General features: G+C 44.3%; 1 long non-coding RNA gene across 3 annotated transcripts; it reads left to right on the top strand.

Moving 5' to 3' along the window:
* The first annotated feature begins 230 nt into the window (after positions 1 to 230).
* On the top strand, positions 231 to 26,127 carry LOC135301701 (uncharacterized). Of its 3 annotated transcripts, none has more exons than XR_010363445.1 (3): positions 231 to 2,217; positions 13,108 to 13,218; positions 24,150 to 25,850. It is a non-coding gene; the product is annotated as an uncharacterized LOC135301701 (long non-coding RNA). The 3 variants fall into 3 exon arrangements; XR_010363444.1 differs by lacking the exons at positions 231 to 2,217; positions 13,108 to 13,218 and adding exons at positions 20,071 to 20,801; positions 25,934 to 26,127 and having other exon boundaries at positions 24,150 to 24,276; XR_010363443.1 differs by lacking the exons at positions 231 to 2,217; positions 13,108 to 13,218 and adding an exon at positions 20,071 to 20,801 and having other exon boundaries at positions 24,150 to 24,276; positions 25,030 to 25,850.
* Positions 26,128 to 26,588: the final 461 nt, after the last annotated feature.

Raw genomic sequence — 26,588 nt, 5'->3', positions numbered from 1 at the left:
GCAGGTTTGCAGAGGCGCCGGTGCCGTGCTCCTCAACAGCGAGCTGGAGGCGTGCGGAGCAGCCGGGAGAGGCGGCGTGTCTGTAAATCACGTTCAAGAAGGAATTTTCCGCTCGGGAAGCCGCTAGGTGGCATGTGAGGCGCAGCAGAAGCGCAGCGCCAGAGCCGGAGGCCGAGCCGGCTCCTGTGCTCAGGCGCGGCCTGAGGGGCCACGGCCGCCTCCGGCAGTGGGGACAAGGGCCGGCTTGTTCTAGGGACTGTATTCTAACATAGCTCAGCTCTCTGGCGTTTTGTTTGTACTGATTATTGGGTCGGGATTTTGTTTAATTGTGGTTTCTCTATATTTTGTTTGTTTGTTGGGGGGATTTTTAATGTTTTCTTAGGGTTTTTTTTAGGTTTTTTTTTTTGGGGTTATTATTGTTGTGGGGTTTTTTTTGTTTGTTTGTTTTTGTTTGTTTTTTTTCCCCCCTTTTCTTTAAAATGGAAAGAAAATATTCGGAGATTGTGGGACACAATATTTTAGCAGGCAGGACCAGCTTACAGTTCTCCACAAGTACCTCCTGGCTACAAACCAGGAGGGATGTAGCCACCAACCCCCCTTGCAGGCTGTGTCTGAGCCTTCATAACATTACCAGTTACCTCGTGCTGTCTTTTCAGCTTTAAACAAAGTGTTCTTTTACACAGATGTTCACTGACTGGACCTTTAACTAAGGCCAGATATATTTTTAAAGGTCACTGAAGAGTCACCATCACTCTATACTATTGCAACGTTGGAGCTGTTATCCAGCTCTGTTGTCTCTGCCTGGTAGTGAACCATTTGGTCATTTTCTTGTGTTTTTTTCTTGTGTTGTGTGTTTGTGTTTAATGCTCAAGTTGAAAAAACTCCCACAAAGATCCCATGCAAACCCAGATAACGAATCAAAGCTACTTATTTGTAGCAATGGGTCGCAAACACATCTTTGTTTCTATAGGTAAAAGCATCTTCTACAATGTGCTTTTGATAAGTTCCTGCAGTGATTTTTGCAAGTAATGCCACAAAGGTCTCTTAAATTCTCCCAGTGTATTGTTGACATACACCAATTTGGAAATAACTGTCTGAATCCTGGTCCTCTCGATTGCTTGGTCATGGCACAGAATATTTTCTACCAGCTATCCAGCTTGCAGGAATATTTCAGTTTGACACAGAAAACTTAGTGAATGAACTAATTGAATGGTATGCTAGAATATATGAAAAATAAAGGGTACTTCTACAAAAAATGTGGAAGCATAAATAGCCCTAACTATACTCGGGAAGATACAGGTTCTACCTAGTAATGAGTCCTGGTCCCTAGGAAGAGAGAGGTGGAGAAGTGTTTTGAAAGGTTTTTGAAAGAGGCACCTTTGTTCTGCACTGGGCATCCTTTGTGCAACCACCACCAATCAGCCAAGGAAGCTGTGGGTTGGACATGTGAAACATGAGGGCAGGGACATGTTCCCACTCCATCGCTTGCAAAGACAAGCCAATCCCTAGTTTAATTATGAATTACAGGGACTCATCATTAGCTCTGGAAATGGTCTCCTGCCTTCATTTTTATGCCCCATCCAATATTTGGGTAGTATTGGCTGGATGGTCTCCATCTGCGGCCTACACAGGTACCAAGGACTGTCAAGGCATCCATGCTTCTGCTGCTTCAAGTCTTGAGTGGATTTATAACTGCAGGAACAATTCAGAAGTTTTAAGACTTGCTGTTTTGACTACATTTGATTTTTCAGCATAAACACCACTAAGGACTTTTCAAAGCAAACTGATGCGTTTGCTTTTGTAATTTCAGCATTTGCTGTCAAAACAACCCTCTTGTTGTCTCTCTTGTTCCTGTGGTATGTGGGCCTGTGTGGCTGGCTTTTGGCTCTGTAGTTCAGAACCATCTGTAGCACTGATCAAAAGGATGAAGGCAATCCAGCCACTTTAAAAAAGAAAACCAAACTCCAAAGAAACAAGTGATTTAGTAATTTCTGACTGATTTTTTCCTTTTGTCTCAGGATTCAGGCTGTAACAATTGGGCATGAGGGCTCTGTATGTTTCTGCTGGTTCCAAGTAAATAGCTCTGTTGTGTGGGAGCAGTGATGGACCTATACTGTGCTATTTGATTAAGCAATAAGATGCATTAAAAGGCTGAGGTGGCATTGGATTTACTGTGAAAAGAGATGGTGCTAAAGGAGCCCAAACTGCCTTTTTCAGGTAATTGTTGTCTTCTGCCCTCTGCTTAGTTCAGGCATGTTGCCCTCTCCTTCCCTTCTGCAGAGCGCTTTGGCACTCTGGATTTTTGTCTTTTTGGGCTTTTTTTGGGCTTTTTTTACTCTGGCAACAAGTGCTTCCCCAGGATCTGGCTACTGCTCTGACCCTGTCAGATAATGAGCATGGCCTTAGCACTTTAAGTTGATGTAAATTAAAGCACAAGGAAGGATTTGGTCTTAACTGCATTTGATTTTGACCTGCTGATGCTGCATGCTGTAGCCACACAGGCACAGAGACCCTCTTGTAGCATGAACAGATCTTGAAGAAGAAATCCCCATGAGGAACACCCAAATGGAGATGGTTTCAGTCTCACAGGCATCTGAGAAATCAGAAATGTTCCCTATTTACTTTAGAATGAACCCAGATTCCTGGGGCCTTTGCTGTTCAGCAGAAAGGTCATGGAGATCATTTGCCTCTCTGTAACAGCCCTGAAGTAACCAGAGAGTATTCACTGGGCAGTGACAGACTGTGTGTCAGGCCCTGCACTCATGCCTGGTTTCAGGTGGGAGCTCTGCACCCTCTTGCCCATACACAACAGGATGGGAGAAGGCATGCCAAGGGGGCTCCTGAGGAAAACAGTTCCACCTGGTTTTAGTTTATTTGCCAGAACCTCAACTCTTGTTTTCCTGCAGCCTGGCTGCTCTCCCAGGACGGGGGATGGTCTCTTTTGCTTGGAGAAGAGGTTACATGTCCACAGCTCTGTGGCACTGTGGCCTTAGGCTGGTTGCCTGGACTGGTGCCTTCAGAATTTTGACATTTTTCATCTAATGGTGAGCTTAATCAGTTCTCAGTAGTGTCACATTTCAGCTGAGTTTAGACAGCAAGAGAGGCCACTGTCTGGTTGCTATTAGATGAAGTTGGAGGAACACAAAGTGGGCTAGTGGACTAGTCCCATAAGGACAGGTAAGAACAGATAGGGAAGGATATTGCAAAGGATTGACCACAACCTCCCATCTGGGCTGTGGCCATATCCCATCTGACCTGCTCTGCAGGGTCTTAGCTACGTGATCTGGGTTTCCAAGACCCCAGCAGATTTAAGCAAAGGGTTTTTATGCTGCTATTGCAACACCAGTTTTTCCAAGAATTTTAGCTGAACTTACCACTGTTCCACTCAGACTCCTCGGAAAAAGGTCATTCTGGCCCCACTTTGGGAAAGTGCTTATTTCCTCATCAGACACTGGTGTCCTGATCCAACCTCAGTGATGTAAGGCACAGATAGGGTGGGGCCCTCGTGTTTGGCCTCAGGCCAAGTCAGCAATAAGGACACACCTGCAGCACTCTGTCAGCAGGGATTTTATTTTCTTTTTTCTACAGCTAAAACAACAATTTTTTTTCCTAAATTTTTTCTGAAATATTGACTGAGATAACTACACTCCTACACTCTCAGCCAAAACAGCTACCTGGTAAAACTTTTCAAAGTAGAGGCTGACCCAGGGCTTGCACTTTGGTATTGCAGTAGAAATGTTGCCTAGGACTGTGGGAAAAGAATGAAGTTCCTCAGGCAGTGCTAGGTTTTTAAAAAGCAGCTCATGGTCATGTGTTTAGTTTCCAGCTCAAGGCTTTTAGTGCATGTTCCTCACTACAGGGTCAGCTTAATTTTCCAGGCACTGTGTTGGGATATATGGTACAAACCAGAGGCAGCTTATTTGCAGCACATGGAGCAAGAATCTTCAGGTGTTATGGGTAGGACAGTAATTAAAGGAAGCAAAATGAGATCACAATTAAAAATACTTTGGTACGTTAAAATCTTGCATGTTGAATGCTAAAATATTTAGCATGTGAGTGCTTTTAATATTGAAATATCTTAATTAGACTTTGAAATAAAAATATTTTGTTCTGGTGGCGCCCAAACAAAACTTTTAGCCTTATCCAAATGGGTGTTTACACTCTTCTCTTATTAAATGTCACTGAAATCATCCTGTTTCCTGGGGTATCTGGGTTTCAACACAACTGTGTTTACCCATGCACACCATTCTGTTAGAAAATTCTCAGCTCTTTTTAGCTATGACTGTTGACTAATATAGAATCAGTTAACTTACCCGCTGTATAAATTTGCTCTAAGAAATTACTCAACAACATTGTTTTAATAAAAGCTGCACCAATACATATGTGGTTGAAACCTGGATAGAAGTATCTACATCTCTTCTGGAATGAAGACTGTGGACAGCCTTAAGAGGTTTTGTCCTTTTTCAGTTCCCACATATTTATTAGTATATGTGATGCAAAATTTTACTGTAAAATTTAGGAGATTCAAGTTGCAATGTGCCAGAAAGGGCAGCAGTAAGGAGGAAAAGGAGGAAAGTAATTTCCAGATCCTCTGACTGGTCCTGAGTTCTTCTGCCAAAATGGGGTGCACACACTGCCCTGTATTTAGTTTCCTTTATCATGAGATGGAAGGACTGGACAGATACCAGAAAAACTTGTAGACTCCCTGACTGCACAGAGGGACAGAAAATGGAAATAGTCTTTAAGTCCTGACACTGTATCAATACACAAGGTGAATGAAGGAAAGAGTCTTCTGAATAATTGTTCTGTAACTGCACATGCAAGAAGTGACAGAAGTAAAAATATTTTTTCCACTTGGGAATGTTATTCTTTTAGAGAGCCTTGTTTCCCTCCTGCCACGATATGGTGACAACCTATTATAAACATGAACAGCACAATGAGTAGTATGTCCTTGTTAGAGGGTCAGGAACAAAGCTCCTTAACTCACAGAGTGAAGTGTCTTTTTGAATTCATTTACACCATCTCAGTGCAATGACAATTCTCAGCGCAATGACAATTCTCAAGGGACATTTTGGTTTTTTAATATATTTTTTTTCTTATTTCTTGCATTCTAGCAGCTGAAGTTTATAGCAAAGGTAGCAACAGAGCATAATTATTACCGTTGCTGATCTGATTTTGGTTTAAGATCCTTGAAGCCAAAGCTTTTATGTACTGCAAATCAAGGGCACTCTGCTGAGTGCTTTCCTGGCTTCCAGAGAGTGATCACCAGTGACAGCTAAAGATCTCATCTATTATTTATCAGCTTTATCATATTTTGAGTTTTGTAGGCAGTGGAGTAATAAAACACCTCTGTATGGAAATGATTCAACATCACAGGGATTGATCCAGCAATAACCTGGCCAGCATTTAGATAGAGAACATGGACACTGGAAGCTTTGTGGAAAAGGTGGTTTGCCAAATGCTGGAGTTTCTTTATTGATCACCTCTCATAACATTTTTCCCTTTTTAAAAACCTGTAACAGTCATCCATGCTGAAAATCAGAAAAGGCACTTTCATTGTCCATTTCTGCAGAACATGGTGCTCAAGCATGTGCCAGACTAACTAACTAACAGAATAACTACTGTTATTAAAAGAAGTGCTACACCAGCTTGGTAAAATGACTGATGTTAGGTTAAATTTCCATGGAAAAGCCTGTCTGCTCCCCTGCCACTCCAGGAAACCCCATTTGTGGAAGCAGATGCTTCCTACCAGCCTGACACCCAGTGCCTGATGTCTACACCAGGAGGGGCTGGTCCATGGTAGACCCCATAAGAAGGGCACTCAGACTCTGTAAAGTATAATTTTAAATCCTGTTTATTAGAGTGCCTTGGTTTTAACTGCAATAGAGCTTTCCTCCTAGTCTATGGTACAGGGTTGTCTTTCAGATTTAGTATGAAGAATGATGTTGATAACACTGATGTTTCATGTTGGTCAGTAGTGTCGACCCTAAGGCATGGACTTTTTAGCATCTCATGGTCTGCCAATGAGCAGGTGCACAAGAGTCTGGGAGGGAGTGTGGCCAGGACAGGGGACCTGAACAGGCCAAAGGGATATTCCATATCAGAGAACATCAAGTCAAGTTAATAAACTGGTGGGAGTCGGTCAGGAGCTGCTGATGGCTTCTTGGGGTGGTGAACAATTATATTGGGCATCACTTCTTTTTCTGGGGTTTTATTCCTCTCTTCTCTTTGTTCTCTCTCTTATTATTATTATTATTATTATTATTATTATTATTATCATTATGTTTTATTTTCATTACTAAATTGTTCTTATGTCACTAGTTTTATCTTTTTCTGATTCTCCTGCCATTCCACCAGAGTGAAGGGGGGACAAAAGGGGAAGTGGAGCAAGCAGCTGTGTGGTACCTTAGTTGCCATTTGGGGTTGAATCTTAACATAGAGAAAACACTACAAAAAAATCTTACATCCCTTCAGACAGCAGGAGCCCCAAGCTGTGCACCCACGTGCAGCGCATCGTGCAGACCTCTCCACACAGAGGATTACAACTTGGGTGACTTGAACTGTTACAGGATTTTCTTACAAGATAGCAACTCTGCTCCTCATTTCTACTGTGTCAAACAGTGGGGATGTTCACATCACTACTTCATGGTGCACTTTTGGACAAAGGCAAGGCCATGCTGCTGATGTAATTGCTGGTGCCAAATGGGAGATGCCCACAGACTCCTGCAATACACCCAATGGTGAAATTTGCCCTGAGGCTGCAGGCTACCCCAGCCTCAGCTAAGTGCTCCACGAGTCTCAAGGTCTTCTGAGCTCAGTGCTTCCCCAGTCAGGATCTCTGTAAGGATGCTTCCCTGCACCCTGATCTCATACAGAAGCTGTCCCAGCTGGCAGTGCTGCAGATGGGGGGCTCCTAGGGGCACCTGCAGCAGCTCCCTGGGCTGCAGTCCTGCTCCATGCCCTGACATTATGTGCCAGTTATTCTGCAGGCACACACCAGGCTGCCAGTGGTGGGAATCAGGCATATGGGCTAATCCACTGCCCCTTGTTGTGAGACCACTGTCTTCTCAGCACATCTTTCAGCAAACATTGCTAGGGAGGTTTAAGACACCTGTAAAAGCCCTTTAGCAGGCAAAAACTGAACCTCAGTTCAGTGATGTCAAACTCCTGCACGATGTCACTAGGCAGATGTTCTTTAAACAATGTAGAGTTACATTTCATTCACACAAATGACCTGAGTGTCTTTGTGCACCAGCTGATTCATGCTGACATTTTTATTGTTCTGCAGCTATTGTAGGAAAATAGGGTCCAGATCCCCTGTCACGCTGCCCAGCTCTGTCATTTCTCAGGCCTCTGCCCAGAAACTGGAAGAGGCTACCAAACCAGAAGAGCAGCCAGTCTGCTCCTAAGCACTAGGGGTGCACTGGTGCAATCAGGCACAGGGTGTGCACAGGCTGAGCCCTCCTGCTGATGACAAATATTTCAGCACTGACAACAGATTGTGGTAGACATGGCAGGGCTAAGGCAGTGACCTCCCAGAACACCTGATGGATGCTGCAGAATTTTTCTTGTCCTTTCAGTGACAGTGGGTAGAAGATGGCAATGTGGAAGGAGACATTGAGAAGTTCATGGGGACCCAAACCCATAGTGGGGGTGGCTGGCAGGCAGCAGGGGCGGCCAGGAGCACACTGGGGCACTGTGTTTGATGGGCTGGCACTTCCAAAACACAGATGCCTCAGCTCAGTGCTCCACAATGTCTCTACTTGTAGAAAGCAGCATTGTCCCTCATTGATCAGTGCTGTCATGTCTCTTTGGCCAGGGCAATTTTACTTTTCTTGCTCTGAAAGAAATACCTTTGAACAAAGTTGCCTTAACCTCTACAGAGGGTTATTACAAGTTACTCAGGCATGCCTGGAGTGTGCAGTGGGGCTGCTCAGGCTTCAAAAATCAGATTATAAATCTGGAGGAATGTGTTCTTGAGGCGTGAGTCACCTCAACTGTGACATATTCGTTTGGACTGCTTCTGCTTAAAATAGAAACTATGAGCATCATACAGCAGCGGGAGGTGACAAGGGACAAATGAAAGCCTCCAAGCACTTCATCCCAAGGGAAATACAGCAGAGGATGTGCCCAGCCCCAGCAGCAAGGACCTGTATCCATGTATCTTGCAGGTGCAGCTGGGTGGGCTCCTGCTCTAGGCACACAGCACAGCATAGGGTGCCTCAGGAGTCACAGAAACCTGTGCTGACATGACCTAAAAAAAAATACTGTTTTGAACTGTCCCTCATAGCTGCCAGGTAAAACCTTTGGCTGTGGTGCTTGCAGCCTGAGTGGGGCTCTGGTGTGGGAGCAGGGAGCTTCTCAAGTGCTCCCACTACTGTGCCCAGAGCTTCTGCCTCCAGCTCTGACATTTGCCCAGAGCACGTCTGGCATGGGCTGACCTGTCCCTGTGCCCTCAGCAGGGCTCAGTGCCACAGCCTGGCCCTGGTGTGCAGGCTGTCCCCCAGATGGGATCTCAGAGCCTGACACAGCAGGGAGCACTGCCTTGGGGTGCCTGAGGAGGAGCAGCCTCTCCTGGGGTTAGACGAGCCTGACCTGACAGTGCCTCCAGGAAGAGTTTGGCAGCACTGAAGGATTATGTTGGATGTGATTCAGTGGCACTCCCCTGAGGAGCCATGGCTTGAGTGCTGCCCTGTCCCACAGCCAGCCACTGCCCTTGGCAAACAGTGGAACAAAATAACCTGGAACCCTGTCCTTGTCTTTGTATCACAACTGAATCAGGGCCTGAGATGAGGGGAAGAGCAAAGCACCAGTTTGGCAACTCTTTTTCGTCAATGAGCAAGCAAGGTCTGACAACAACCTGTTGACCATCCCATCATTGCTAGTGGTGTCTCCTCATTTACAGGTCCCCACTTGACTTCAGCAGAGGATTGGGCACTTGTGTAATGAACCTCTGCTGTTATAAAACTAACTCCAGCCACACATTTTCTGGTTTCACTTGTGATTCATATCATGCAGGAGCTGAAAGGTTCTCAGTGGCTCCTCCCAAACAAAAGTCACACTGCATTATTTAGGTAAAGATTCAAAGTACTCAGACCCTTAAGCAGAAATAGGGCACATCATACAAATTGACAGCAGTTGATATTTACAGGACCAAAGTTCACAGAAAATTAGTAGAGTCTGTGAGATTATCTGAGCAACAATTCAAAGCCAGAAGTAAAATCTTCCAGATTGAAGGAACAGCAAAAGACTTGTCAGTGTCCGACAATGAAGTTTGTTTCTTTCCCTTGTACATCCTCTTGCACAATGCTGCATGTACAGCTTAGACTGAAAGCTTCTGACCCTAAAATCAGGCTTTATATCACATGCCTCAATGAAAGGACTTGTAATAGGCTAATCCCAAAGGTATCTAGTTCATAGAACGCTTTTCTGGAATTTGTGCAACAACCAAGTATTGCAGCCTGGTGCTTCCTAAGCTGCCTTATGGTCTGTAGGATGTGGGTCCATGGGCAATGTTTTTTTAGATACAATTCCGACTTGCAGACTGATAACTGTGTGCAGTCCCAAATTTTTGTGGCATGCAATGTCAAAGTCTCAAGGACTTTGAGAACTATACCATGTAAGAAAAAGTTACAGAAACAGGGATGCATAGAAGAACAGACAAATCCTATGGGTTCCCCTCAAGTTGTTAACCTGTATTATGTGGTTTTGACTTGCAGCCCAGGGAAGGTCTCTCCTGAAGTTGCTGCACCCTGGTATCAAAGCCCATGAGCTATCACTGGACATTCATGTTACACCTCCTGCTTGGCAACCTCAGCATAAAGCTGTGCCACTTTTTGGGACAAGGATGCAATTTGATTTGGGTCATTTCTGGAAACCATCCTCACATACAGGGCATGCCCCTGGCCAGGTGTCTAACCTGGTACTTGCCCCAAAGTTACAGCCCAGACCAAGAGTCTACAAAATCAGGGAGGTGGTATGGAGAAGTGGTGTTCAATACATCACATTTGTCATCCCAGATGATGTTCTAACTGCAGGCTTGTTTGTGGAGCCAGAGTTAAGCAGGGACTGGATGCAGATTGGACACTCTGACAGGGGAAAAGTGCCCAGGATAAGAGGCGGGGAGAGGGCAGCTGAAGAGGACACACCACAAGAGAGGTGCAGAAGTGTCCAGTCATAGCCAGAATGATGCTGATCTATAGGGAACATGGGAATTCTACCTGTGGCCACAGAGTTCAGGTGTAATCCCTGGACAGAGGAAGGCTTAGATCAGGGTGGTTGTTGTGGGGCTGGGGCTGCCTGGTGCAGTCCTCACTAGATACTCCTGGGTCTTGTGAACCCTCAGCCTTGCATCCAGAAGATCTGTGAAACAAGAAATCCTGCTAACAAGCCTCCCATAACCATGCCATAACTACACAAGTTAATCCTCCACTCCCCTCCTCCCTGCATCTGCAGGGGCTGAGCTCTTTCTCTCACAATATGACAAATCCTTCTGCAGAATTAATTTGATTGATATTTAAATCAGCAGCTTTCAACCTGCAGCCCATTAAATCCCACTGGTACAAGGTAAGTAGCCAAAAAATGTGAAGCCTATTATCAGAAGGCTTAAATTTGTCACACGGGGATCCCACATCTGTTGGGGAAAATATCTGGGCCCATTAATATAAAATAGCCCACAGCCTCCCAGATGTGTGATTGCCTGTGAAACATTCAATATTTGTGGAACAGCCTTCCTATGGAGTTCAAGTTTAGCTATGAGATAAAAATAGCCATGGCTAACATTTGGAAAAATCAACTATGTTTTGCACATTTGTAAAAAGCCATTATGCAAACCCAGTTGTGTCATGGCTGTGTCATTTAATATCAGGGATTTAAAATTTGGCCAACCCAATTGGCTAGGCCACTTCTATAATTTTGAATTAAAAAATGCAAAGTCATGTGGATTCTGTGTGGGGCTCTGTTTGGTTTCTTGCAGGTTTCTAGCTCTTTCTACATTGCTTAACTGCTTGAATAATGCATTACAATTATAATTCAAGGAGAAAAGCCTTTTGTGGCTGTCAGCAGTGGTAGAAAATGTTTTACCAGTAAAGTCAGGCAGGTATTTTTATTGGTGACTGAGGAAGAGGAGGAGGTGAAGCCATGTGAAGCTTTTCTATGTTCCAACTTTCATTAACAAGATGAGGCAGGAATTGTATTTGCTCCCTGTGGGATTGCGGTTGATACTGCACCACAAATTTCATGCTGCACAAGGAAAGCTCAGCTTACACTCTCTGAAGGCTGAGGTTGAGTTAAGCAGATGCTGCTGTTTCATCTGGTCCCATTACATAGGGCCATTTAGCATATAAAAAAAAAGTATTTTGGCTGTGATCTTATCTTGCCACATCCATGGATATTGAGGATAACACAGAATCAGACAATATTAATGACACAAAATTACCCTTAGCTCTTTGTGGTGATGATGGCAATGTCCATGTTGAAGTAAGGAGATGCTATTTGCCTTGGTTTGCAGATATAGAAACTGAAGCACAGGGCTGAGCTGCTCAAGATTACAGGAAATAACAGGCAGGACTGCAACTAGGACCCAGTTCTGCTTTTATTTTCTTTTTCTAGAATGCCCTTGTGTGACATGTTCCCTGACTTTGTATTATGGCTCCATAGCTTGCCTCTGCACTGCTGAACTTCTGACGTGTCACATGTTGCTGTGGGTCAGCGACTGGGACATCCCTAGGGGCTGAAATGGTTGATCTCCCCTTCACTCTGGGCATGAGTTAGCCACACTCCTGATCCCTTGCTCTCTGCAACACTTTAAACACCTTACCCACACTGAGCTTCCTACAAAAGCACCTTCATCCCTGGAAGTTATTTAAGAAAATGTTTTGTAGCTTTTCTTCAGAAGTGCTATAAGGGCAACTGGGCAGGAAGTTGGATCAGCTGATTTCCTGGCATCCGCTCCAGTCCTACCTGATTTTATCTAAATGAATAAAAAAATTCTGACATCCTAATTTCTGTGATTGTGCTGAGGAGCCTCAGCTGTTTGTCACCTGTTATCTCATGAGCTGTGGTGGCTCCAGGTCTTCTCTTCCAGAGCCATCAGTGCTGGAACCCCCTGGAGGCAACCAGTGCCTTGGGATACCAGGGTTACTGTCTAACCAAGGGCTGAGGGTTTGGCTCTTGTAGCTGCTGGGCAGCTGCCAGCAGCAGGAGCCTCTCAGATTAACTCACAGATGCCCAGGGTACACTTGGTTTTCATGGCACTGGCCTTCCCAGCAGCTTAGCCAAGGTGGAAACACCAAGGAGTGAGGAGAGGCAGCTGCTCAGTGCCCAGGTGAGGAGCACCCGACTCCTGCCTGTGCCTCACTGCAATTCTGGTGGGAGTTGGGCAAGAAAATTTTTTTTGGGTTCTGCAGCTTAGGGCTTGTCTGGACAAAGGAGGACTCTGCACAGAGGACAGCTATGAAGAACTGAACCTACATTTCATGCTAGCACCAGACCACTCCCTTCCTCCCTGCCCCCATTAAGGAAGAATGATAATGTTCACAAGAAAAACAAGTTGTTGTCCTTGGCAAGTACTGATATTCTTGACTGAGTGATTTCTCTTCTGTCATAATTTAATTGAAATCTAAATATGAATCCAATTATTCTCAGCATCTTAGGAATGTGATTTTACTACTACTGTGAGTTTTCAGTTGTCACTGCCTTGAAATCTTTCAAGTTAGAATTCTTAGACATTACACACATTTATGCCTGTCACATTGCATTCTCCTGCTTCCTTTTGAAAAGAAGGAATCATTAATGTGTTTGGGTTTTTTTTTCTCACAGGAAAATAAATTTTCTCTTTCTACAATTACATTGAAATAGAGAATAAAAATTGAGCCTTCATGCTTTTTTTTTCAGTAAATTGAACCATCGTACACTGTTTTTCTCGCCTACTTTGCTCTGACTTATATTTAATGCATGCCATTGTCATTTCTTTTTGCAGGAAATTTAGATGGTCCTTTGAATGTAACACATCATATTTCCATAGACCTTGGTTTGCTTTCTCTTAGTTCTTCTATTCTTTGGAAGTGTCCTTTCCTATGTTTGAAAATATTTCTCATTACTCCACAGATCCCAGCATAAAAATATGTTCCTTTCCAATATGGAAAACAAAATCAAGAAAACTTGTGAATTGAAATCAAGGCAATTAATAAGTGGAGGAACAAGATAAAAAACCCACAGGTAATACAAAGTAAATCACTCACCATCTCCCACAAACAGGCCAATGGCAAGCCACTCACTGAGCAACAGCACCTTTAAAAACCCAAAATATCCCTTTCTTACTTCCCCAGTTTTGATGTTGGCATGATGCTATACAACATGGAATATCCCTTTGACCAGTTCAGACCAGCTGTCCCAGCAGTGTTCCCTCCCAGCTCCTTGCCCACTGCCAGGCTACTCACTGGGGGAAAGCAGAGTGCAGAAATGAGAAAGCCTTGATGCTGTGCAAGCATTTTCAGCAATAGCTGAAACCCTGGTGTGCTGTCAACACTGGCTTAGCTGCAGATCAAAGCAGAGCACTGTACAGGCTGCTCTGGGGAAAGCTGGCTCAATCCCGGCCAGACCCAGTCCAAATGCCTGCCCAGGAGGGAGAAGGTGGTTGAGACTTTCTCCCCATTCTTTCTCCTTTATCCCAAGACTTGGTAGGCTACCACGGAGGGACAGCCTGGGCAATACAGAAAATAAATTGGGAATCTTCTGACTGGGGGAGTACAATGACCACCAGACCAATGTCAACTACTTTTGTTCTTGTTTCTCTGACATCCCTGGGATGTCTGATACCTGTTTTTATGCTATCAGGCAGCTTCAGCACAAGGGTACATCCACAAGCTGCCAGAACATGGGTCCTGGAAGATATGCTTTCAAATCCTCTTTTGGGACATGAGGGAATTCAATTTACCATGTTTGCCTTAGGTAAAAGAGATTGGTGTTCAGCATTTCTGCATTTAATGGGACACGATGCCTTTGGTAATGCTAGATGTGTTGTGTGAATACTGGATAGAGCCAGCCCAGGCTGGAGCCATGTCTGCATCTTTTCTGTGACATGGACACTGAGAAGCTCCTTCTGACAGCCTGGGCCAGCCCCAGCCTTGCCTGGGGGTGCAGCTGGAGGCCCCAAAAATTTAAACCCCAATATTTGTGGGCCTCAGCCTGGTATTGAGCAGAGGTACTACTCCAGCTGACGTGGTCTGTGATGCCATGTCTCTACTCTCCCATCCATACTCACAAGCATTTCCTCAGAAAATGTCTGGAAAAATAGCGATCCATTTCTTTCTGCCCTTTCTTTAAATATCCACCATGATCTCTAGGCTTTAAGCAGCTGGTGCCCTAAAAATGTAACAGGTTGATTTGTGTGCTCTGTTAAAGACAATAAGCAAGACATAGGGAAGATTTCAACTGGCAATGTACATTATTTTGTGGATCTTTTAATGCTTCAGAATGAATCTGTGCTTCTTATATCCACAAGGATAGCAAAGGCAATTCAGAAGCATGTTAACTGTTGCCAATAGTAATATGATCTGCCTGTTGTGGAACCAAGATTCAAATAAAAATCTGACTGTCAGGCAACAGCTCTGTTTATAATACTATCTATAGGAGCTCTAATAAAGCAGAGGGGTGAGGAGGTATTCAGGTACCTACCTGAAGCTGTAGGTATTTCATAGACTGTCAAAATTGCAAGATGGAGCAAGATCCATCCACATAAATATTTATATTAGAGAGACAAAGCTGCAGCAAATTCTCGGCTGATGGGAAGTGTCTTCAGCTGATGTGAATTTTCATGGCTTGTGCTTTCCAGCAGGGCTGTGACAATTCACATCAGCAGAAGAGCTGCTCCTGCATAATTAGCCAAATTCTTGCAACAGGGACTACAGTCACCTTCCCATCAACCCTGCTCTCCACATACACTTGCTATTTAACCAGTCACAAAAATGCTGCTATCAGAGATCTCAGCAGCACACCAAACAGAATATCTGGAACTTGGGCTCCCTGTGAGACTACAGCAGCATTAATTCAGGATCTTTAGTTATATCAGATGATCAAAGATCAGCAGATCAAAGGAGACAGTCTCTTCCACAAAACGCTGGATGCAGGAGTTGGGCTGGGTTATGGCAGGGGAGGCAGCACAGGAGGGAGGCAGCTGGGCTCCCCCGTGGGAACAGGGGAGAGCACAAGGGGCTGCTTCTGCTTGTGGCCCAGGTCACTCCCATGCATGGCAGGGTTGGTGGAATTGTGTTTGACCCTGAGCATTAGATCCAGCAAAGCCACCTGTTAGTACAGACAAAACAGCAGAAGGGTTATTGGGGTGAAGAGGTCTTCCCAAATGCCTTCTATCACAATTTTCTGGGGGCAGCAGAGTAAAGGACAAGCTTTCCCAGCCTGGCTGCAATGTGTAGGAGCTTGGGTTGATCTGTGTGGCACTGAGCAGGCAGTGGTGAAAGGGCCCCTGGTGGGCTGGCAGCCTTGTCTCTTCCACTGCGACCTGTTGGAAAAATTGGCCAGAAGGGGCTTTCCTGGGGCTACACAGCCCCATCAAATGCCCAGGCAAATGTCAGAGCTTATCTGAGAAAAATTCCTACAGTATTAGAGAAACGCACAGACAAGGCAAGTATCTAGAAACTGGAAACCAAAAAGATCACAACATTTAATTATGTAAAGTGAACATAAAGCCCAATTTGGATGCACATGCAACCTTCACTGTTCTCCCCATAGGCCAAGGAGTGCCCTTCATTAGTAATGACCCTGCAGTTCAGCCCCAACATCACAAACCTCTCACAAGAGCTTCCCTGCTCCAGAGATTCCCATGCCAAGACCATGTCTGGCACTATGGACAGACTCTACATGACATCCCTTACCTTGACTTCTGGCATGAGCCTGCTGAGGCTCTGGTCTGTCATCACCAGTGGCCTGATTAGACCTTTCAGGCAAGGACCATGGCATCTGTCCCAGCATGTCCATGATCATCTGTGCTGTGCTGTGCAGGCAAAGGGTTTAGCTGGCCACCTTGTCCTCCTTGCCAGGCCCCAGGGAAGGAAGTTTCTTCAGGAAATGAGCTCTATTTCAAAGAGACATTACCCACCAGAAAAGTCACAGGCGAGTTATTTTTCCTGAGACTTTTGCAGCACTACTTCCTGCTTGGGCTCTCACACCAGCCTGCTCATTGGAACAACCCAGGCTGATGATTTTTTTGACAGCTTATACAGAATTTGACTGCTTTTGCTCTGGACTGTATTTCTATTTCTGGCCTGGAGGAGTTGCAGAGTCAGAGCAGACCCAAGGACACCCAGTCCTAAGGGATGCCTTCAAAGAGCACCCACCTGCTCTACCTGGAAGCTGCCCTGGTCACCCCTCCAGTTAAATGCATGAAACCTCCAAAGAAGAGAACTTCAAGGTGCCTTCACACACTAGATCACAGGAGTATTATTTGATCACCAAGAATTTCTTAAAAGCAGAGTAAAGGCAGTGAGGTAGAAAACATTCTCCTTGGCAAGGAGAATGTTTCATTCTCCTTCATAGCAATATGAAAAGGGGAGTTTTCTATTACTCTCCTCTCCGACTCCACCTTCTCACAACACTTCTTCAGCTAGTTCTTTGGCAAATAAGTGCAGCCTTACTGTGCTGGGTTTGGCTGGGGTATGGAGTTAATTTTCTTCAGAGTAGCTGGTATGAGATTATATTTTGGATTTGTCCTGAAAGCAGTGTTGATAATTTGAGGATATTTTTATTATTGCTGAGCAGTGCTTACACAAAGTCAAGGCCTGTTCTGCCCCCCACTCCAGCAAGGAGGATGCTGGGGTGCACAAGAGGTTGTGATGGGATGCAGCCAGGACAGCTGACCCCAACAAATCCAAGGGATATTCCAGACTACATGGCATCATGCTCAGCACATAGAGCTGGGGGAAGAAGCAGGAAGGGGCATGTTAAGATTGATGCTGTTTGCCTTCCCCAGTTACTATAATGCATGATGGGGATGGATGAACAATTACCTGCCCATGGGAAGTGGTGAATTAATTCCTTGCTTTGTTTTGTTTGAGTGCACAGGAACCTTGCTTTATCTATTAACTGTCTGTATCTCAACCCATGAGTTTCCTTAGTTTGACTCTTCCAATTCTCTCCCCCATCCCACCTGAGGGAGTGAGTGACTGGTTGTGTGGGATCAGTTGCTAGTTGGGGTTAAACAATGACAATTATCTTTAAGCAAACACCACTCATTTTACCAAAGAATAGCTGAAAGGTAAATTGCTTTCAGACTATGGCTTTATGCTATCCCCTTTCTGCATGATTTAATTGTGGGGGCTCCAGAAAACTGCAAACAGATTTTCCATTATATTCTGGGATGTGTGTGTGTGTTTGTGAAGTATGCAGATGTTTTTGGTTTTATGTATGAATATGGTGGTTTTCCATATGTGTGTATATATATATGTGTGTGTGTGTGTGTGTGTTTGTGTGTATATATATATATATATATATATATATATATATGTTTTGCTTATTGTCTTTTAGGTATGTATGTCTACACAGAGAGAGAAAGGCAGCAAAATGGGTGGGGATTGCCTTTCATCAGCTGTTTGGGTTAGTTTAAATATGAAGGAAACTTCAATTTGAGGCCGTGGGAAAAACCCTCTTGAAGTTAGAGTGAGCAGAAGTTCCCACCTATGATCCTCCAATCCAGCTATTCGAATTACTACTAGAAAGTTCCAAGTTCTCTGTGTTGTCATTGGATAATTTTTGCTGCATTGATTGTAATATTCCAAATCACTCTTTCCTGTTGGATCCTGTGCTCAGACCCCACCTTAACCCCCTCCCCTTTCAGAAATGTTCAAGTATCCCTGCACACCCTGGACCCCAGCTTTATCTGGTTTGTTCCTCATACTGTGTGCGCTGTTTAGTTTGTTGTTTTGCTGTTACATTAAAGTTGCTTTTCTGAACAACTGGATCAAGCAGTCTCTCTCATCAAAGTCACCAGGGCCGGTTCTCAGGGAAGCCACTGGCCAACCATCTGGGCTAAGACCAGGGGCCTTCAATCAGCACAGTCCCACAGTGAGCCATGGCCTTGCTCCCTCCTGCTGTCTCCATGGCCATGTGCAGTGCCACCACAGGCTGCTCCTGCTGGCTCACGGGATGCAGGTGTTGGAACAGCCTCAGCTCATGGCACCACTCCTCCATGTACCCCTGGATATGTTGGACTGCCCAGTGCAGCCTGGGTGGCAGATGGAGCCTGCCCATGGATCTCATTGCCAGGGAAACCCAGAGTGGGCAGACATGGGGTAGACAAGGGGCCTTACTCAGCCCTGCTCTCTCTCTGCCCTGGGAGCAGGCAGGAGCATTAGCCCACAGCCTGTGCCTCTCATCACCTCTCACACAAAATGGGGAGATCAGCATCATCCCATCGTTGCTACTCTATTTCCACACCCATTCTGGGTATGAACAAGCAATGCCAGACAAAATTAGCATCTCAGTTGTTCTGGGGTTCTCGACATTACCTGTAGTCATTGACATGTGCAAAGCAGTGTGCCCACAGTGAGGACATCACCATGACCTCCCCCTGCAGCCCAGTCTGGTCAGTAGGAGCTTTGAACATGCAAGACCAATGCCAGGGGTCTGGTCTCACAAACTGGGGAGGCCTCCAGGATGTGGCTGGAACATGGGGCCTCTTTGCTGGGCCATGTGGAAGGCCAGGAGCCTGTTTTCTGCCTATAGCTTTAGTGCTATGGGATGTAATAGAAAACAAGGAATGGCTGTGGTGGTTGTGGCTGGCCACACCACCAGGCTGACCAGTAGTCCAGCCAGAATGGCTGCCAGTGAAAAAACCCTAGAGTCACTGGATGTAACTAGTGATTTTGAAAACCTCAGGCCATGGGATCCTTGGTTTGGAGGTCTGCAAGGCAGGGAGGATAAAGCTGCATTTCATGGTGATGAGGGCTGGAATAGAATTCTGAGTTGTGGGCAGTGTGGGTTGGCAAGAATGAGCCCACGGTGCCTTCCTGCTCTCCACTGCAGAGGGAATTTGTGGTTCTGCCCTGCTGCATCAGACAAGCTCTACCAGACCTTAAAAAGTTCACACTTATTTTCTTGGTTGGAATATTGACACATGTGGTGTGAGTTGTGCCACTTCTCAAATCTCAGCAGTGCCTTGTCTCAGCTTTGGGTGAGAGCTCAGTTCATAGGATGCTTGGTGCATCAGGTCTCCTAATTACCAACCAGCCAGTCCCCAACAATACTGGAAGAACCGAGGGAGTGAGCCACCAATAAATAATTACAAAAAGGTAATAGAATTTGTGTTGTACAACTTAAGTTTATTAAGTATATTACATTTTAATTTTACAAGTAATTTTAGATTAGTTTGAGAAGTTTTGTTGATAAACATGATGTTAGAGAAATGCACTTAGATTTGTGTAAGGAAGCTTGCTTAATCTTAACTGGTATTCAGACTGAGATAAAAGATAAGACAAAATTGATGCTTGATCTTTGTCTTTTCAGGAGAGATCCAGAAGAAAACAATTGTTCTTGACAATGTTGCGGGAATTGGTTAAAAATACTGGCACAAGCAAATAATAGGTATTCCAGTTTGGTAAAATACAACACAACGTATCTAGGGATGAAAAACCACAAGTCATGTTTGCCTAATGAGGTGCTCTGTCTGGCAGAGCAGTAATTCTGGAAGAGATTAGGACTTACTGCTAGATAATCAGTTGTAATGAAATTGTAATATGATGTGGAGATCATGTGCTGTTCTTGAATGCAGTCCCCTGCTTGTCACTGAGCAGGACCTCTGTAAGGTTTGCTGCCTCTGCATGTGGTGTGGGTGCAACTGGAATGTGCTGTCCAGTCCTGGACTTCACATTCCAAGAGAGATACAAAAAAAAAAAAAAATCTGAGAAATTTCTGCATAGACCAATACTGTCTGAAGGCCTGAAGGACCTCTTACAGGAGATCCAAAGTCTGCCTATCTTCTTCTCTAAACCCTCTATAAGGGTTTTGATGTTACAGGTAAAGATACAACAACTTTCTGCATTTACAGTTGATAGATAGGTTTAAGAAAGAAATACTATTTTCACCAATGAAGCTGATGTTTGTCATACATGTGCCATCCCTGGAGAAGTTTCCAGTCAATGTTTCTCTGAAGGATGTCCTCAAATTCAACTGTAGATACTGGAAGTGAATCAAGGACTAATTTGAGGGAATTAGGTAATAACTCAAGCAATTACCTTCACTGTTCTTCCTGGCCTGATGGTTAGAGGCAATCATACAGCTCAGACCTAGGCAAATCTGAAATGCAATGTTTGAATTCTGTATGTTTTCATACTGTACCATGTTCAATGTTGGTGAATGTTGTGCAGGAGCACAGTTTCTGCTGGTGACTGTAGGGCAGCCAATGGACTCCTCGTCCCCCTGGGGACATCCAGTGCTTGTGGTACCTGCTGTGTCACAGCTGCTGGCTCTGTGGCTCTCAGTGTGTACCTGAGCAACAGAACAGATTTTTATGGTGTATTTAAAACATATCAGCTATAAACTGGAGAATCCTGTTCCTTATTTGTCTTTGTGAACACTATTGTAACCTCCAAGCCTGTGTAGTGGAATTGCAGAGGGAATAGTGACTGGTAAATATGCAGGAAGCCACTGTGATGTGGAGCTGGGATGAAGGGTTGCCTGGAACCTCACTGCTGAGGGCATAAACTGGCATGAGGGTCATCTCCACTTATCTGGAGGAACTCTGCCAACTGTGATTTTTTGATGGGAATGTCATCAAAGACCAGATCTGGCAGGTAGCGACAACACCCAGGGCTGGCTGGCAAATCTGGCTTGTGTGCTGAGCTCCTGCTCCAGCACACGGCACCAGACATCAGTGCAGTCCCCACTGCCAGTAGCCAAGGAACACCCACTCCTTTGCTTCATCCCTTGTCAGAGTGGGTTGCATCATGCTCCCATCTCATTTCGTTGGAAACAATGTGATGCTCTAATCTTTGGAGCATCTCACGCGTCAGGAGTTGCTTTAAGACAAAGCTGTTCATTATCACCTGCTCCAACCCAAGGTTGCCAAATCAGTGTCTGTTGGTACTTGCAGCCTTGTACATAATAATTTACTTGACAAATTGTAAACAAGCATTTCTTGAGAAGATTGTGTGCAGTCCTTCACAGCCCAAACAAGGTCTGGCTGCATTACTGTGTCCTTCCCATGAGACCATGGAAACTCCAGTATGACTGGAAAATGAAATAATGCTGTGCTTGTGTGTGTGTGTGTGTGTGTGTGTGTACAGACACTGTGCTCACAGGGAGAGCTGTATATAAAAGGCACACTGCAGACTACATATACTATATATTACATGTAAACAATGTAATTATGAAGAAATTGAGTGTATTTATACAAACATACATAGGCATGCACACATATATATGTATGTGTGAGCATGAGGAGAGTCTACAAGTATGAGGGTACAGCCACTGCACACATGCCCATCACATTTCACCTTCAGCCTGGTGTTAATCCAGAGCTCTAAAGGACACCCAGCTGATAGCTCAGGCATGAAAGCTTCTCATTCTGCCCAGTTCAAAGCTGTCAGCAGTCCTGCAAGCTGCTTGATCCTGTCCTTCCTATGCACAGCAGCTTGGCCTGGATGGACCCATTTCTGGTGTGACAAGATCCCAAGGTTTCCTGGGACTAAAAAGTAACCTTGGGACTAGATTTGCACAAGCAGTCCAGACATAGGACCTTTCTCCTCTGCAAGGACTATCTCTGCTAGCACTTGAAGACCACTTTTTCTTTTTAATTATTCCTTTGAGAAGAATAAGGCTTTGAAGAATTTTAGACTGAAGAGCAAAAACCTAAAAATCTGCCAGTCTGTGACTGTGTTTAACTCTATTTTGACTTGGAATGCTAATTTAAAAGCAAGCAGCCAAGAGCACAAGGAATTTGTGATTATTCTGTGCTGTTACAGGCAAGAAGGTTCAGAAATGAGAACAAAACAGATGTCATCAGTATTGCTTGAAACTCTTCTTTCAAAGGGCACAGACATTAAGAGTCTGGTTCAGTGAGAAATGCAAGCTGCTTCTACAGACTTTTTGCTTCTTTATTCTTTCATTATGGCTCTATGTTCAAATACAGCAGTATTTCCTTTCCCAGCTCAGACTATTAAATCTTCATAAATATATATGTTCATCCCATTCCTTGTTTTGGATTTCTTTAGCAGGGTGCTAAATAGTTACTTCTGCAATGCAATTCTATGAAATCCAGGAGTTAATCTTCAAAGGCTTTTTTACTGTGTTTGAAAAAATCCCAACATCTATTACATGTGAACTGCCTCAGAACCCTGTCTTGATTTATTGACTACATGATGACAATCAAGTTGGTAAAGTTTTACCTCACAAAATAAAAAATCTCTATTCTTTCATCAGAACCCACCTTAGAAGCACAGGTAAAAATCATGGTTTTGGGGGCCATCTGATGCTTTGTTTTGTATCTTATAGCCACACTACAAATTATGTCCTCCAATTGCTTCTTGATTTCTTTAGTGAAAGAAAAACAAGGCATACACAGCTGCATATTTAAAAAAGGCACCTGAGATGTCTTTGTAAGTCCTCCTTGACTTGTTTTAAGAGGTTTGTGTAGTACAAGCTATTTTTAACTGTCTCTTGCTGTGTGAGGATGAGCACTGCAAGCACAGAGTCTTCTCTGCAAGACCTGTGCCTGCTGCGTAGGTGCACCTGCTGGAGATGTCCTTTTGTCAGGCAGGCATGAGGGAGGCAGAGGTATTTTTAGTATTTCTACATATGTATTTTTCTCTTCTAATCCATGAAGGACAGCATTTTAGGACAAGGACTGTGTCATCTAAGGAGTCACAACAGTTGCCTGTAGGACAGTTTGTTGTTTCCAGCCAGCACATGGCTTGACATCAGTTCTCAGCAGCTCTGACTTCAGCAATAAGTGAGCCCCTTGCCCCAGTATTTCACCAGAAATGATGCTTGCATACACATCCTCCCACTGTCATTTCACAAGACTCTGTTCAGTTCTAGTGCCAGGTACTCGCCTTCCTGTTAAGGGTATCACCAAAGTGATATTTCTGTTCTTCTCCTCCTGTATTTCTTCCAGCTCGGGGCAGGAGTCACCCCACAGCTGCAGCAGGTGTTCATCACAATCCCCATTTTTGAGCCCTTTTGCCCCCAGAATGCAGACCAGGTTTGCTTATTTGTACTTTGGTGCTGTTCTCTAGGCTCTCTTCCCAGGCCAGCTCAGGCTGTGGAGAAGGAGCACATCCCTCACAGCTATCCCACCATCCTTCCCTCTGCAGCCAGGTTGTTGCTGGGCTGACAGTGCACGAAAGGTCCACAGGAGGGTTTCCTCCTGGCCCAAAGCCCAGTAACTGCCTTAAACCAGCCATCCCTTCATCCACAGGTCTCCTGCAGCTGTTATCTCTCCAGCCCCTGTCTTCTCCAGATATTTTGACTCAGTCCACAAGATCCCTCCAGGGGATGCTGAATCTCCTTGGGGCTTTTGGGTTTATTTTTCTTTGTTGTTTTGGGTTTTTGTTTGTTGAGTTTGTGTGTGTGTTTTGTTTGTTTTGGTTTGGTTTTGGTTTTGTTTCTCTACTTCTCAGCCTATATGATTATGGGTTGAAAATTATGTTTGATCTTTTACCTCACCTTCTGCCCTACCTGGTTGGATTTCTTTCCATTTGCTCTTTTGGTGGCCAGATTCTAATCCAGGGCTTATCAATTCCCTCTCTCCTCTCCTCTCCTCTCCTCTCCTCTCCTCTCCTCTCCTCTCCTCTCCTCTCCTCTCCTCTCCTCTCCTCTCCTCTCCTCTCCTCTCCTCTCCTCTCCTCTCCTCTCCTCTCCTCTCCTCTCCTCTCCTCTCCTCTCCTCTCCTCTCCTCTCCTCTCCTCTCCTCTCCTCTCCTCTCCTCTCCTCTCCTCTCCTCTCCTCTCCTCTCCTCTCCTCTCCTCTCCTCTCCTCTCCTCTCCTCTCCTCTCCTCTCACCTGTCTTCAAAAATATTTCATCTGATTTAAGCCACCCTTGAAGACAATGATTTTGTCTGCAAAGAAGATTCTGACTGAGACTTCTGCACAGCTTATATCAGAATGTGATTTTAAAAATGACTGCCTTTCCTTGGCACCAGGTGATGCTTCGTGGGACTGAGCTTTCGAATGCAGAGCTTGGAAGGATGAAATATAGCACTAACCTTTAAGGCTTCTCCAGAAACTCCAAACATGGCACTGATCAAATGTCAAGAGCACTGCTCTGAGGTATTTTATCTCAGTTACATTAATTGAAAACCCAAGCACTTTGCTACATGTGCTACAATCGATGATGTATCACTGGATTAAATCATTATGTAATGATTATTGCTTATGCATTATTCTCCAGTTTTTCCATATGCATACTTTTGAATGACATTTATTTGAAAATATAATGAGGGATATGTGCATGCCGGTAGTATATGGCTTTGGACTCAGCCTTTTCAGTGTGCATGAACAGAAAAATAGCAAAATTTGATTTAAAAGCATTCTGAAACATTTATCTTCTGAGATTTATAAATCAGGGGCCACACTCAGGCCCCTACTTCAAGAAGCCCTCAAGACCAGGGTCAGAAGCCAAACTTCTTTGGTACTGAGCTATACTGGGCTTTGTAAGGTCAGGGAAGAGATTGTATGACACTTCTACTCCAGGAAAATGACCTTGATCAGAAGGTGTCTGATTTCCTGAATGTTTACAGCAAGTATGAATACATAATCAAGTTACCAGCCCCTGTATGGCCCTAGACTAGCAGATCATGTGTGCATATGGTGATCTTAAGCCTGTGCAATTCTTTTGGCTTTAAGAGGCTACCTAGGTGTATGAAGTAAAACAGTCCTGTGTTTGTAGTCTTCATGGGAGTTTTGCAAAACTTTGTTCCAAAACTGGCTTAATGCAAGTGAGTCCTTGAGCCCTCATGGAAATTGGATCTTGAGCTGCTTCTGCGTGTACACACTTTCATACAACTTTTGCTGCTGCTGTAGGTAAAAGCTCTGCTCATGCTAGGGGACAGATTTCACCTGGGACCATGGCAGGGATTGAAGAAAGTGTTCATAATCATCTTCAAAGTAACATCAGTTGAAAATGAAGCATTTTCTAAATGGGTTTGCTGTTGAAAACTCTGCAAAACTGTATTTTGCACAACTACAGCACCCAGTGGTCAACCAGGCTGCCATGAGCTGTCATGATGTAATTGCCACCCCACTCTTTTGGTCTCATAATTGGATTTTGCAGCTACAACAGCTCAAACAGCTACATCCAGTGGCTCAAACTACAAGACTGTATCCTTTCTGCAGCATTGAAGGTCTGGGTGATCTACTTAGGACCAAAAGGCTTTGTCAGAAGTGAGCTGGGTTTACACTCATCATAAAAGATTTCCCAAGAGAGCTACAAAATCAACTGATTTTCACTGCATGTGCTTTTATGGACATCCTGATAGTCCTTTAAAGCTCATCTGTTCAATATTAACAATTGTGTGTAAATAACTTGATGGTAAAATTGCTACAGCACGGTTTTCAAGGAAGGTGTCCAGCTGACAGGTCAGCAGAGGAAAGGAAATTTGGACAAAGTTCCCTATTGCCTTGACATCAACAAAAAATTCATGTATTCAACCTGTAACAACACCAGCTCCTCTCAGATGGGTTGCTTCTCTCAGGAGCACAGAGACAAAGAAAGTAAATATTCTTATTACACAGAAGAAACACAGCAGGCAGAAGTGTGTGTGTCTCTAAATACACGTCTGTGCATGTGAATACATTGCATTGGTACAAAAGGGTATAATCCATATGTAAATGTAACAGACTTGGAAACACTGGAGTCCAGCAAACACTCTAGTAGAGCCTTACCACGTGTCATTCCTGCATGTGGTAATCTTTATGTATCACCTAGGTTGTTTACCCAACTGCTGCTAGAAGAAGTTATCCAGCCTGTTTGCTCACTTCCTCAGACTAGGAATGAAATCCTGCTCTACTCCTTTAGAGCAAGAGGTGTCTATGACTCTGCAGTTCCTGAAGCACAACTGGATTTGACAGCAGCAAAAAGCAGTGCCCCTAAAATATTCATGTAAACATTTTGCTTAAAACATTTGAGGTCGGTCAGAATTCTAAAAATAAAAGCAAAACAAAATCCCAGAAGAAAGTGTGGTTTTCTGTTGCCCTTTATGACTGTGTTTTTCCCCTTTCTAACTCGGGAAGAAATACTAGGAAATATCTGTAAATCACAGGATTAAAACTCTCCTGTAATCCCCAAGATTCTCCTTCCATTTGTATAAATTGATCTGGTCACAGTGTGTTGTTTGAAAAACCATTCTTGAGATTCATCTTGATCAGTTATGGCTGCTTTTGTATTTTATGTTGGTCAAATCCTGCTCAGGATGCAATTTACACACCCCTTTCAAATTAATTTTGCAGTAGTTTTGGGGGAAGTTTACCTGAGACAATCTTCCCCACAGCTTTCTCTTCTGCCCATGAATGGGGCACTTTCCTCATGCAGGTGAAACCAACTGGTGGAGGTGAGCTTATAACACACAAACTGCTGCCCTGCT

Source organism: Passer domesticus, chromosome 5, assembly GCF_036417665.1.
Source record: "Passer domesticus isolate bPasDom1 chromosome 5, bPasDom1.hap1, whole genome shotgun sequence".
NCBI lineage: Eukaryota > Metazoa > Chordata > Aves > Passeriformes > Passeridae > Passer > Passer domesticus.
The sequence above is the reverse complement of the archived record's forward strand: the minus strand, read 5'-3'. Positions and strand labels throughout refer to the sequence as shown.